This window comes from Ammospiza nelsoni, chromosome 1 (genome assembly GCF_027579445.1).
Source record: "Ammospiza nelsoni isolate bAmmNel1 chromosome 1, bAmmNel1.pri, whole genome shotgun sequence".
Classification (NCBI taxonomy): Eukaryota; Metazoa; Chordata; class Aves; order Passeriformes; family Passerellidae; genus Ammospiza; species Ammospiza nelsoni.
In genome coordinates this window covers 147,239,725-147,253,972 of record NC_080633.1, presented here as the reverse complement: position 1 = coordinate 147,253,972, position 14,248 = coordinate 147,239,725, and positions in this window count along the sequence as shown.

The following is a 14,248-nucleotide window of genomic DNA, read 5'->3' as shown; positions in this document are numbered from 1 at the left end:
TAATTATAAAGCAATACTGAGTTGCATTAAATGATGTTCTTATTGCACAGTTGTTTTCCGTTTGAGGTACGACACAAAATTCAGCTGCACGTAGTTGTTATATTCTTGTATCACTCTGTATTTTGCAGAGCTAATAAAAATTAAGACTAAAAATTAAGATTAAAATTCAAGATTAACTTGAGAACAACTGTGTGTTGTTATCCCCAGAATGCCTGGCACTGTAGGCTGGGTACTGGCATTCTTTGCTGCTGATCCTGCTGAACATGCAAGTCGTGTTTTGGAAGAATCAGAATTAAAGCATGTGCTTCCAGACTTCACTGATAGGTTTGGCTTATGGACATTTAGACCTTAGGCAGGATTAGAGCCTGTTCTGAAATGAGATACCCTGTGGTAGGTGTAGTTTAAATATTGTCTTCAGCACAAACTGTGGTTTCACAGATCTCCTCCCGTTGCACACTACCCACAAATGTGGGCAGAGGGTTGGGGTTTGTGTTTTTTTAAGAGGACAGCTTTAGTTAGTTAACCAAAAGGTATGAAAAGCATCAGTCAACCCAAGAATAGAGTTTGTTTTAGCTACTAATCTTGATAAAATTGAGTAGCTCTCATTCTTCGTTTGAAACTTGGTGACAGCATAGGAATTTCAGGTTTGCTGCACCAGAAGTACCCAAACACCCAGATTTTAGTATTAGATAATGATCTAGGTTTCCCCTTCACCAAGCTATTTTGTTGGTTGCATTGAATTGTTGCTTAAACTGCACTGTTGTGGGAATGAATTGTAGGAACCTGTCCTTCTACTCCTGAGTTACTTCTAAACTGATTGTTTACTGAAAATGGTTTAATTGTGATTATTGCAAAAGCCCTGTACTTTTAGGGTGACTGAGAAATAGTTTGGGTCATACTGTCCATCTTCAGTATTTCGTTCATGATGGTTTGAAAAGATTAATTCAGTACCTGGAAGAAACAAAAATGAGATTTGCTGGGAAAAAAAATAGAAACTGAAAATCAGTAGTCAGTCCTTAAATGTAAGGCATCCCCGTGTACTGCTTCAGTGTAACATTTTAAAGTTTTCATGTTCAAAAAAGTGCATTGTAGGAAACATCCTGCTGCCTTTTTCAAATTTGAGGGAGTCCCTGCCTGCAAGCTAAGTAAAAATATCTTTCATGTAGCTTGTTCTTTAATACACTGGCATAAAATTATAATCTTGAAGCGTTCTTTTTCTGTTCTTTTTCTGGAAGAACATTGAGTCATCTGCAGAAGTGACCATGGGATAGTGTTTGGCAGCATATTTAAATACAGTAGGTTTACGTATGCAACTTCTATATTCTCTGTAATTTATTTTGAAAAAATATTTGGCATCAACGGATAAAAGTAGTGTTAGCATCAAATATTTGTGATTTCAGAACTCTTGGACCTGCTGGCAGTGGAATCTATTGATAACACCTGGTTATTTATAGAAAAGACTGTACTGATGTAATCTATGGATAGTTATATGTCCAATATTGACTTCATTATGTCTGAGGACAATTATATAAACAAGGCTGTAGTTGCTGGAACCATATCACAGGAATTAATGAGATTATGGAGTTGCAGGTGTAATGGTCAGAAGAGCCTTCTGAGGGTCTCTGGTCCAACCACTCATTCAAGGCAAGACTAGAAGTAGCACTGGATGGGTTAAGTCATGGCTTTGACCCCTGAAGCTCTGAAAACCCCCAAGAACAACAAACCCATGGCCTCCATGTGAAACCTGTGCCTGCTCTTCACCACTCTCCTAGTGAAAAAGATTGTCATTGTGTCCAACCTGGATATTCCACGGTGACTTCTGTGGCCATTGCTCTTCCTTATCCTGTCTACCAGGGCTTAGAGTGTCTGCACTGTGTTTACAGCTCCCATCTTGGTGTAGCTGTAGGCAGCTCTCAGATGGTCCCAGCCTTCTGTGTGCCAGAGAAAACAGGGCCTGACTCCCTCTGCCTCTCCCTGTGGATGATGTCCCTGAGGCCCTTGGTCCCTCAGGCTCCTGCTGGAGTAGGGTCCCCACCTGGGCCCCAGATGTGTGCAGAGTGGCCTTGCCAGGGTCCAGCCAGGCAGAGATCACTCTTTTCCCTCTGTCTCCTGTCCCCTCTGGTGTCTGCCCCAGTGCCTGGGCCCTTTCCTGCAGGGCCGGTGCTGTGCCAGCCCTCCCCAGCCTGTGCCGGGGCTGTGGGCACAGCTTTGCTTTCCTGCCCTGGGGCACAGCTTTGCTTTCCTGCCCTGGGCCTGATGAGGTTTGGTTTGGCCCCATCCTTGTGTTTATCTGTGTGTGTTTATGTTTGTGGCAGTGCTGCCATTCCCTGTGGGAGCCCTCTCTTCCCCTCTCCCCTCCACTTTCTGATCCCCTGCCAGTTTGCTGAGGGTGTGCTCTGCCCCAGCTTCCTGGGTGCTGGGGAGTGTCTGGGGCTCTGGGATGGCCCCTGGAGTCCAGCCTGGCCAAGATGCAGCTGGGTGATCCAGAGATCTGGCCAGTTTTCCAGGCCAGCTTCCCTTTTCTTCATGGAGCTCTGGATACCTCAGCTTCCAGCTGAGTCTGTGGTGAGAGACCTGTCCTGAAATCAAAGAATGTTCTCTGGGCCATTCAACTTTCAGAGCCCCCCAGGAGTTGGCTGTGCTCTGCCTTTGATAAATATTTGTTAACTCCTTAAGATTATTAAAATTAATTTCATCCAGACTTTTCCCATGTTCCTTCCAGAAGCTGATGGGACTCTGTACTTTCGAGTTCTCAGGCATAAGGATATTGGGAACCTCCTGTGGATGCCATGATGTTTAAGTAGGTGACAGCACTCACAGACACATGGTGTGATTCATGGGTGTCCTGTGCAGGGCCAGATATTGGACTTCATGATCCTGATGGGTCCCTTCCAAATCAGGGTATTCTATGATTTGATGAATCTTGACATAATGCTGCATAGAATACAGAAAAAAACCCCAACTAATTTAGTGGTTGGTAAGCAAAATTTTTAACAGTCAGTATGAAAATTAAAAAATATTTTCATTATTTAGGAAAAATAAATTCCTACTAAAAGTTACTTCTGTCTTCAAAAAGTTTTATGCCTTGTATTGTATTAGTCCAGTAACTAAATTTCAACTCTTATGTTGTTCCAAGTAGGGAAACATAACTCAAATTTATCAGTTATACTCCCAGAAAATTTACAAACTAGGAAAGTCTATTTTAATCCTTGTTTGTTATAAATTATTGAAGGAGGTGGCTTGATTCTGAGGGAGTTGGTGTTTGAGAGGCTCTGAAAGCAGTAATTTTCCAAGTCTATTTGTCAGATCTGATGTAAGATTGATTCTATAATATGGAGTTAATGTTTTCAAAATGAGCTGCTTGGCCAGCACACTATGTCTGGTTCCAATTACTGTCAGTAAATCCTGAAAATTATTTTCTGAGACAGACTTGGTGAAATCTGCATTTTAAATAGAGATAATCAGTATTAAAGTAGTTGAAAGGAGTTTTGTAATATTTCATGCTGCATGGTTTTGGTTTTGAGATTGTTGATTCTGAAGTGGGTGCCATGGCTGTGCTGTTCTGGCATGCTGTGTTTCCTCTGTGGAAGGAGGATTACGAGCATGCTTAAAAGGATGGATCTCCTGAGTATTATTGCAAAACAAGTAATTGAGTTTCTTAAAAAACCCAAAAACTTCTGCATAAGAACAAAGATGTTTTGTAAACCCAAGTGCTGTGTACTTATCTGATGTTTGTGACTTGCATGCTTGCTGGGTTGGGCTTATTTTCTTTGAAGTAATTTTATAAAGTGAATATGCTCTGGGAGCAAGGTTAGGATTGATACTGGTGTACCGATTGCTTCTCAGGCTGATATCCCTCAGGATTTAATTGCAGTGGAGCAGTTGAGCTCTCTTTATACAGCAGGGAAAATTGGTGGTTGTGACACTGTACTTTCAGCAGAATCTCAGGCTGCAATAGCAGCCTCCAGACTCTGCTTTCAAAATTCAGTGTGATGATGCCAGGACTTGTCATATTTGCAACTATACTCATTTGGAAGGATTGGAATACATTCACAGAGGATTATCCTTAAAATGGGAGCATTCCCTGTGGATCTCTTGGTGACCTGGCCCTTACCAGCTTCTGCAGCAATTTAGTAATTGCTGCAGACTTAGTTGTTGGACCCTGCTGATAGCAGACTGTCCAAATGTGCCCTTGTTCAGCAAGGTAAGCAGAGGGACTTGGAATGTCTGCTTGCAGTTCTCTGCTTGTTCCCTTGCAGTGTTACAGAGAGCTATTGTTGGCAGCTGATATCACCAGAGAATTATAATTGCAAATGTGAGTGAAAAGTCATTAAGTGAAGGAGTATGCTAAATGTGTCATTGATTGGAGTCTGGGACACCAGACTCAATTGATATCCACTCAAAAGAACCCCAAACAACCAACAACCTACTTAACAAGTGACATATTTATATAGATTTTTTTGGTTTCTGTCTTTTTGGGGAGGTTTTTCCATCTGTGCTCAGCCATGTTTGAGTCAGCAGGTGTGGAGGGCTTCAGTGAACTTACTGCAAATAATTCAATCTTTACCATTCCTGGTATTTAGATTATTTTTTATAGGGCACTGCAATGAACATCTATAAGGTGTATTCTTCATTTCTGTTTCTTGTCAAGTTGAAGGTTGTTTTTTGTCCTTGTGCTTCTGTCTTCCACTCTTTTAGAGCAATCAGATCACTGGTCTGAACTTTTTGTATTTTTTCAGATTGGATGATCTTCTGAATCTTATGCTTTAAAGATGCCTTTAAAATACCTCAGATTTACAGGTAGTTTTGTCACCTTGGATCAGTGAGATTTGTTACCTTGGAAGAAGACAAGGCAGATTATAGGCCCATATGAGGAGTTGGAAGACTCTTCAGTATAACATGGAGATACGTCAGGGAGAGGGAGCTGGAAGTACTTAATGATTTGTTTTAATAGTTCATTATTAAATATCTACAATAATCTATCCCGCATTGAGCAATCTAGTTTCTCTGTAGATCTTTACCAGGAATGAGGCAAAAGTTCCTTTCCTGTAAGAGAGAGCAAAAGAGGTAAATAGCTGAAACTATGAAATTAAAACTATGCCATGGGTAGCAGTGATGAGTTACAATGTCAAACCTACTGAGGTTGTATAATCAAAATTTCTTGCTGACACTGAGGAAGTAATACTTCAATGAAAACTTGAGGGAAAGGATGGAATCTTTATGTAAAATCTGGCCTAATAAATTCATAATATTCATATTTCTCCTCTAATTTTGTAGTTCTGGTTGTTCATGTTTCTCTTGTGCATTGGGATGAGGCTGTCCTGCTGGAAAAGTTTAAAATCTAGAAAGGGAAAATAACAGTGCATGTTGCTGTATGTCCTGTAGCAACATAAACAGCTGGATGACTGTACTGAGGAAGAGAAATACAAGTAAGGGTGGTAATGCTGTTTCTTTTTTTTTCTGTTCTTGATTGCAGGTTAACCTTCTGGTTGGGACTTTATGAGGGTAATTCATTATGATAACTTTTTAGTGGTAGACGAGTTTTAAATTTTTTTAGCTCATTTTTAAAGCAAAATGACCTCGAATTAGCCACTTCCTACCTCCTGTGGTGACTGTGGAGATTACCAGTTACTGCAGAACTTCCCTGAAATAAAGACTTAATTGGCCTGAATGACATCTTGGGTATGGTACTCCACCCCGTGGAGAGCCAAGATGCTGTGCCATAAATAAACATATGGTTTCTTTAGGCTGAGCTGTGTTGCTCAGCCAGAGGAATATGAGACACTGGTGGGGAAGAAGGGGGTATGTAACTGCTGCCATCATTCTGAGGCAGAGCACACTAAATTTATGACTTTTTCAAACTTTGTTCGGACTAAGATGTGGGGCAATCTTGAATCAGGATCTGAACTTTTATTTTGTCGCACATCATTATCCTTTTTCAGTAGTTTGTCCTCCTTAGAACTCCTTTTGTCAGATAAAAATAATTAATTTACCACACAGACTTCTGTAGTTTGTTCTACTGAAATAATTTCATATGATGTATGCATCCAGCCCTCACTGAAATTCCATCTGAGGTGTGCTAGTAACATTCTACTTTCATGCTTTCCTGGACATTTTTTAAATGCAAAGACACTTTTTTTTTTTCTTTCTTTACAATTGGCAGTGTTAGATTTAATCTTTAATTTCTTTAGAATTCATGTCCCAGTTTGAAAGGTCTTTTTCCCTCTTGTGCTGAATTTATTAGTTGCACTGTGTAAGTATTAGTGATCAAAAGAAGCTGAACATGTTTTTCTGAAAATACACAGGAAATGCAGTGTTAAAGCCACTTGTATTCACTTCCTACTTCACTGTAATTCCTCATGATGGATATTGTTAACTTGTAGTGCTGCAGTGAACTCTGTGTGGGTGTCAGAAGTTCATTGCAGTTCACAGTGGAACCTCTTGATTTCAACTGTGAAGTTCTTCCTACTGTATTTCAATTTGTGTGCGGTTCAAGGATCCCTTTAGTAGTTAGGTTTTAATGTTTAATTCTCAGTTCTCTTCTGGTTAATATGCATGACTTAAAAAAAAAAAAAAAAAACTCATGGCAACAGTGAGCATCTGTCTGCCTCTGTCATTTCTCATCACTCTGTGCTTGCATCAGGCATCTCAGGCTAAATTGCTTTGACTGACAGATGGACTGACTGACAAGATCTTGGCTCCAAACACACACACAGAGCATGCACACACAGATAGGCTCCTTGGGCTCCATTCACATTTCATTATTTTTATGTGGTAACTGAGGCCCCAAATACACTGAATTCAGTGGTGATGGTGGTTGTAGAGTGAGGAAGTCTTAAGATGTGGGGGAAGAGAAGGAGGAAGATCTTTGGCTGTTCGCTTCCTCACCCTCTTCCTTTCTTCTTTCTCCTCCTTCCTGTCTTGCTGGACTTTTTGCTCAAGGTGCTCATGAAAGGTGCAATAGAAGTTCTGTGTGACTGGTAAGTTAATGATGGAGGTTTGGGAAAATTGCAGTAAGTTTTGGTGATCTGCATGGCTTTGATTTGGAACTGGTGGATGAACACAAACAGTATTCTAATGGTGTCTCTTCTAAATCCTGACTTTTCCATGAGGGAAATCCCATGAGGGTTTTGTAAAGTATCATGCATATTGATCAGAAGAGAATTGAGAATGAAACATTAAATCCTAACTATTAAAGGGATTCTTGAACTGCACACAAATCTAAAAACAGTAGGAAGAACTTCACCATGGAAGTCAACAGCCAGCATTCACAAATTTTCTGGTAGTTAAATAAGGATTTTAATTTTTCTTTGTTGTTGCTGTTCTGGAGTATTTACAGCTGAGGAACAATTCCTAGGAGGGTGATCTTATGTTGCTGTTAATAACAAAGAAGTAAATTTCAGGTGCCAGAAGGACTTCATGTATTATTGAAGATCTGCATCATTCTTTGTGTTCTCTATGTGTGGACTTAGGAGGGATCTTCACACTTCAAAGAGTGGTATCTTTTATTACTGTTCTCAAGAGAAGCAATTAAAGGCATTAACAGAAGCCAGCAGCCAATGTTCTTCAGTTTGTGATGATATTAGAAAAAAATCTTGGTTATTTTCAGAGCTTTTAGTCTTTATGGAAACGAGAGGGCTGTGCCATTAAGGAAAATTGGAGTATGCTCTCTACTTTGTTGTTTGAAAAGAAGAAAGTGGTTGGGAAAATCGCTGAAGAGGCTTCTTAATGAATGTATGGCTTCAGTTTTGACTGAGCTTTTCTAGAAATTGGGTCTTTCAAGCATGTAGTTGTACTGTCACCTGTAATGCCTCTGCCTTTTTCAACACCATGTTTGGAAATGAAAATTTCAACTCCTTTTATACAAATATAATTCCTTTTTAAGATGTTATGCAGGTATTTATAGTCGATAGTGAATCCAATAATGCACCAAGAAATGTCACTGTCATGTAAATTGGCATTTTTGTGATGATGTATGTGGTAAAAAAAAAACCAAGGTTGTGGAGAGTTTGTTCTCTTTGGGCAGATAACATTGTAGTAACCTTCATTATTCCTTAAGAAGTATTAAAGAAAGCAACCAAAGAAATGGCTCATTGCAACTTAATGCTCAGCAGCCTAATTAGTCATATACCATGTGCCTACCTCTGCATGAAATAGCCTATTTCTTTCCAGTGTAAAATAGGAATTTTCAGTTTTGGAACAGCCTGAAGAGGCCTTTGTTGCAAATGACCACTGGCTTTTTAGTTATTTATTCTCAAAAGTAATGAAGGTCAGCATGGTATCCATAGTGACTGCATGCAGCTTCCCCATTAATCTTGGCATGCTGCTGCAATAATGAAATTCACTTACTAGTAACAATTTCTTGTGTTGCAGAGGGAAACCTTTCTTCGAAAACTGGATGTGAGTGGGTTTCTGGAACTTGAGAAATCTTGAATACAGTAGTTTTTCTTCAGTTTGAAACACCTTGTCATAATTTCTGCTTGTATGAGTTACTGTGGAGATCTAAAGAGAGAACAAGCAACCTTGAATTGCTGAAGTTTATGTATAATCTGGCACTGGAAAACTTGTGACTTGAAAAATTATTTTCATTTGGAAGTGATAAGGACTGCTAAATGGGGAATATATAATTCTGCTTGCAGCTCTGTTAGTGGGAGGAAGGCATTCTGCTATAAACTACAAAATTAAGGCTTCTAAGTAGTTTGTGAATATGATCAAGCCAGAATGGTTGAATGCTCCCAATTCCACGGCATGAAATCAGAGCATTAGGGGAAAGTGCAACAACCAACTGAGTGAAATGCTTTTAGTAAATACTTCAGTGTAAGGTACACTATTTCCTCATTGAATATTATACAGTGTAAATACTAAATTTTAATATTATAAAGGTTCTTTTAACTTGGAGAAAAAAATTATTGCAGAATTGAATGCAAGTGTTGTGGGAGTTCTGATGGGAATTTGAAGATGGGGAGTGAAGTGGTTCCATCCTGAGGTTGTTTTCCCTCACATCCCATTTTGCTCCTTTAATGCTTACCCAAAGAGAGTAGGTTTAGTTTGGGTTTATTTAATCATTTGGTTGTAATGGAGCTTTAAACTGATCAGGAAGGATTCTGACCTTGAGGGTAAATATTTTCAGAATTCTGTCTAGTTTCTGTTTCTGGTATTTTTTCATTAAGAATATGGCTTGTTTTTGCTTCTGTCTTTAATTTTGCATAGAGCTGTATTTAAAACGATAAATATTTATGAGAGAATAGCCATTTTCAAAATTCATGGGAAAGTTCAAAGTGGAAGTCTGTTTTTGAGAGCTCCAGGAATGAGCCTGTAGGGAAGTAAAGCCAATGTATCTTTAAAATAATAATTATTTTGTATCTGTTTTAAATGTATAAATTAAATATATATTTATAAATAAATATAATATATAAATAAGAATGAATCTGTTTGAACCTAGAGAGGTCTCAAAATGCATATTGAAATTGAGAATTTTTCATCTAGTTGCTACGTTTAGAAATGTTAATTTAATGTAAATTGTGTGTGAATCTAAAACTATTTTTGCTACTGAATGTAAAAACATGTTTTCTTCAATATTAGCTGCAGAGTAATTGGCTGGAATGCTACAGGAGCTAGTCTTAAACCCTTTCTTTTTTTATTTCCCTCTCCTAGAGGTGAGCAGCTGCCCTGCACCCAGGCCCTTGCAGTGATGTATCGTAGTCTGTTGCTGTAAACATCCCCGACTGGAAGCTGTACCAGCTCCAGCTTTCAGTCAGATGTTTGCTGCACCTGGCTATGCTTGGACAACAGCAGGAGGAGAAGCTGTCAGGAATCCATGTGTGCATTTAGATTTGTCAAGCAGTGTTTCTACAGACAGAGATGAATTGCCTCCCTGAGAATTACCCTGGCTGGTAGGTGTGACCTCCTGAAATCTAATCTGAAATGGAGATCCAAAGCTGGTGTATGCTTTGCTCGAAGCTGAGTTCTTTGCTGCTTTGTGTTATAAACTACAGGATTAGGCTTCCTTGGAATGACCAGAGGTGGTGAACTTCTGCAGTTCCCCATGAACCCTTCATTGCTTTATCGCTGGTCTGTTTTAGCAGCTTCTCTTACTTTGGGCTGTGGGGACAAATTATTATCAATGCTGTCCAATACTTAGCAGGCCTCATACCTGCTGTGCCTTGCTTTTGTTTTCTCTGGAATTCTGTATTCCAAGTCTCCTTGTGAGAAGATTGTGCTCCTAATTGTTAGCTGAGCATAACCCAAGACCAGAATAAAGGTTAAAAACATCACCCAGTCTGTTTTTGCTGTTCTCCCAATCCACAGTGTATGGCCTTGTCTGTGGTGTGGTTTGTGCTGCCCCCACCATGGTTTGCTTTTCTTGGAAATAGCAGCTCTTGAAAATATTTCTTCAGAAGTCTTCACTGGTTCAGTTCCTGAAGAACTTAAAACAGTCATGACATCAGGAACAGTGTCTGCAGAAAAGCTTCAGCTTTTCACTTTTCTCCAGTGGGATCTGCACATGCTGTTGCCTGGATCTTAGCTGGGATTTCTTTCCTTCTTTGTTTCACTTTAGTCTTCTATTTTTAAAGGGATGGCCAATGAGAGTAACTGCTGCTAATAGAAAAAATATTCTTGCAATAATATAGCTCTCTGTTCTACCCCCCCAAATGTTATTTTTTTTATGCCCTAACACTTAAATGAAGTGTTGAATGTTTTGTTGAATTTAAATGTTAGTATAACAAACCTAGGTATTTATTTGTTTAACTTCACTATCGTGGTTCTGTAAAACATTATTATGAACAAAAATATACATGCTTTTAAGAAGTAAAATATTTTCTCCTTAACTTACCAGAATTAAAACTAGGAGGATTTCTTAGTCCTGGGAAAGCTGGACTAATAAGCATTGGAAAGGTGATGATTTTGAAGCTGTCAGTGAATGACCAAAGGTGAACCAAGGACAGCCATTTTTCTGTGATGGTCCCATTGCTGTAACCATTTTGTTCCTTACCCTGTGTCCTGTCTGGTGACACAGGAACATAGAATCACAGAATCACAGAATTTTCAAGACTGGAAGAGACCTATAAGATCATCTAGTCCAGCCGATGTTCTAACTGTTCAGCTAGATCATGGCAGCAAGTGCCACATCCAGTCTTTTTTTAAATTCTTCAAGGGATGATGCCTCTACCACCTCACTGGGTAAATGATTCCAGTTTCTGACCACTCTTTCTGTGAAGTATTTCCTTCTTACTTCTAACTTACATCTAGCTTGACGCAACTTGAGACTGTGTCCTCTTGTTCTATCCGTTGTCGCCCGGAGAAAGAGGCCGACCCCCAGCTCACTACAGCCACCCTTCAGGAAGTTGTAGAGAGTGATGAGGTCACCCCTTAGTCTCCTTTTCTCCAGGCTGAACAACCCCAGCTCCCTCAGTCGCTCTTCATATGGCTTGTGTTCCAAGCCCCTTATTAGTTTCGTTGCTCTCCTCTGGACACATGTGTGGTGGTAGAAGGTTGTGAATTTATTTATTGATCTAATTCATTGCTAGCACCTCTACAAAGATTCTTAAAGCAACTTGCACACCTAATATAACCTCAGTTAAAATACCTTTTAAAAAAAATAACAGTCTTATTTGGTTTGATAAATTGTGGCTGTCTATTTATAGAAAGGACTTTGATGCAGAAGCTACAAAGCTTGATGCCTTAAAAAATGCTGGTAGTTGTTTTCCAAGCTTTCTTTGCTGTAAACATTTAGCATTTCCTAGTTCTAGACAGTATTTGGACGTAGAAAAAAGGAAATTGTTTTTCTAACAAACTTCTTAGTTCAAAGTAAATGTATTATAACTAATCTAGTGTTCATTTTGGTTAGTGCTGTCTTAGCCATTCCACATGCCACACAAGTGCTGATTTTTTTTGTTTTTAATAAGCCTAGTTCACATGCACTTTGTCAGTCCAGTCTTGTGGAATTGAACTTGTGCATATCTTCATATTGTACTGGTGTCTAATCCATGTACTCAAACACAGCTGTCACATGTCAGCACATGAAAATAATTTGAAATGTCTTGTAACTGCAATAACTAAATAAAATTTAAAATCCACACTGTATTTTTGAGTTTTTTGGGGTTTTTTTTTTGCCAAGTGTTTGAAATGAAAGGATCTGCTTTCTCTGGTCATGAAATAGCAAGTCCTGACATCTTAACATGTCTCAAATGTGGCTGTTGTTTGCAGCTGAAGAAGGTGGGTGTTGTAGTGTTGTCCAAATGCATGTTTATGCCATGATCCCAGGTGAGCTTTGCAGTACTGGCATGTCTGGGAAGGGATGATGGGGATTTGGCCTGGCAGCTGTGCAGATCTGGTGGGGATGAGGAGTTGAAGCAACTGTTGGAGAATGAGACAGGACGGGCTCACAAACACAGCAGTGAAATTTGGGAACAGAAGAAGCAGATTTGGCACATCAGCCTGATGCCCAGCAAGCAGATGACCTCATCTTGTTCATGTGAAGCCAGTGTTGTGTGACATGGATCAGTTCCTGGTGTTTTGCAGCAGAGGGAAGTACCTGGATGAAGATCAGTCTGGGATCCAGAGTGACACAGGGGCCACACAGCTGCTGCTTTTGGGTGGGTGGCATTAGCTGTACGTGCAGGTGCAAGCACAGCTGCCTTTGCTGATAAAAGCTTGTGATGAATACCAAGGCTGACCCTTGCTGAGTAGGTGGAGTGTCTGTGAAGTCCAGTGTTTGGCTTGCCTGTGGTTTTCTTCTGAGCACTTTTTGTGGCCCCGTCTGAGCAATACCCTAAAGTCCTTGGTGACTCCAAAGGCAGTCCTGTGTCCTTTGCACTGGCCTGCTCGAGTGCTGGCTTTCCTTGCTTGGAACTCACAGCTGCATTCAGCAGAATTGCTTGAGCTCATGTTTTCCTTCATACAAAGAACAACTGTTAAAATATTTGGAGGGCTTCCCCCCTCCTCTGTGCATGAAATAATCTGCATCTGTGATTCCTTTTCTCCAGCAAAGCTGCAAACACCTGTTCAGAGGGCTTGGAGAAGGCTGAGGCTCAGCCTTCTGACTGATTGGATTCATCAGAATTTTATCTTCCTGCACTGCTGAGGTCTTGTTTGTTCAAGACTAGATATCACATTAAACACACCTGTAAAATACAAGTTCAGATGGTGAGGCTGAGGAATGTTTTGCTCTTCTGCTATTAAAATTACTTGTATCTCTGAGCAGCTGAAACTGGAGATGAAAATAAGAATGAAAATAATTGAAATAGTAGAATTGCCTTTAAAAAGTTCCAGAGGAGAAATGGGAATTATTTTAAGAACATAAAAATAAGATGCGCAAATGTTGCAACAAATGCTGTAAAATTTAGCACACTAAGGAAACTGTGGAAATATAAACAAAGGGTTATTTCTCCATAGAATTTGAGATGGGCATTTTTGAGGACTCCCAGTTTGTACCACCCCATTTATCTCCCATATATATTTTAGAGTTGAGTTTCAGTTTGAAAAATTTGGATTTCTAGAAGGTGCCTGTACTGAACATCCAGGGCCTTGGCATGTAAGTGCAGTAGCATGCTCTTGTACAGGGGCTGTGAGAGAGAAACATCTTATTTTTGCTTTTGGATCTCTACAACATCAGGGACTGCAGATGGATATTACTGAGTTCTGATATTCAGAAGATTAAATGTTAAAATGCATTGACTTAATGCCTTGACTTAATGATTAAATGTTAAAATGGATTGACTTCATAATGTTAGTGAAGGTTAATAAGAGTTGCATGTACTGTATGAGTGGTGCAAATCCATACACCAGAGTATGTCTGCAGATTTATTTTTTTTATATCCTGAAAAGCACTGCTGTATTTGTATAGTTCAGCTAATTTTTAGTTCCTGTAAACATCCTACACTCAGCTATAATAAGTGGTGGGGCTGGGGGGTGGGTGTTTAATTCAACTGACTTGGAAAGGCAGCTTTCCTCAATGACCAAGTGACACTGGCAAGCAGGGAAGTATTTATTATTGTAAGCACTAATTTCTATGGAGGCAATATGCATTTCTAGAAATCTCTTCATACTGAAATTATGATTCTGGCTGTATAAAGGCCTGCATGTTTGTTGGGAAACAGGCTTTAACTGATGGGATCTGTATCTTTCTAATTGCAAATAAACTGTGACAATATATCTTTGCTTGAAAAGCAATGTCTCATGCCCAGATGACAGAAATAATCTAAAACCTTATCTTGAACGTTCAGTTTTCAGTTGCAGCAGTGATTTA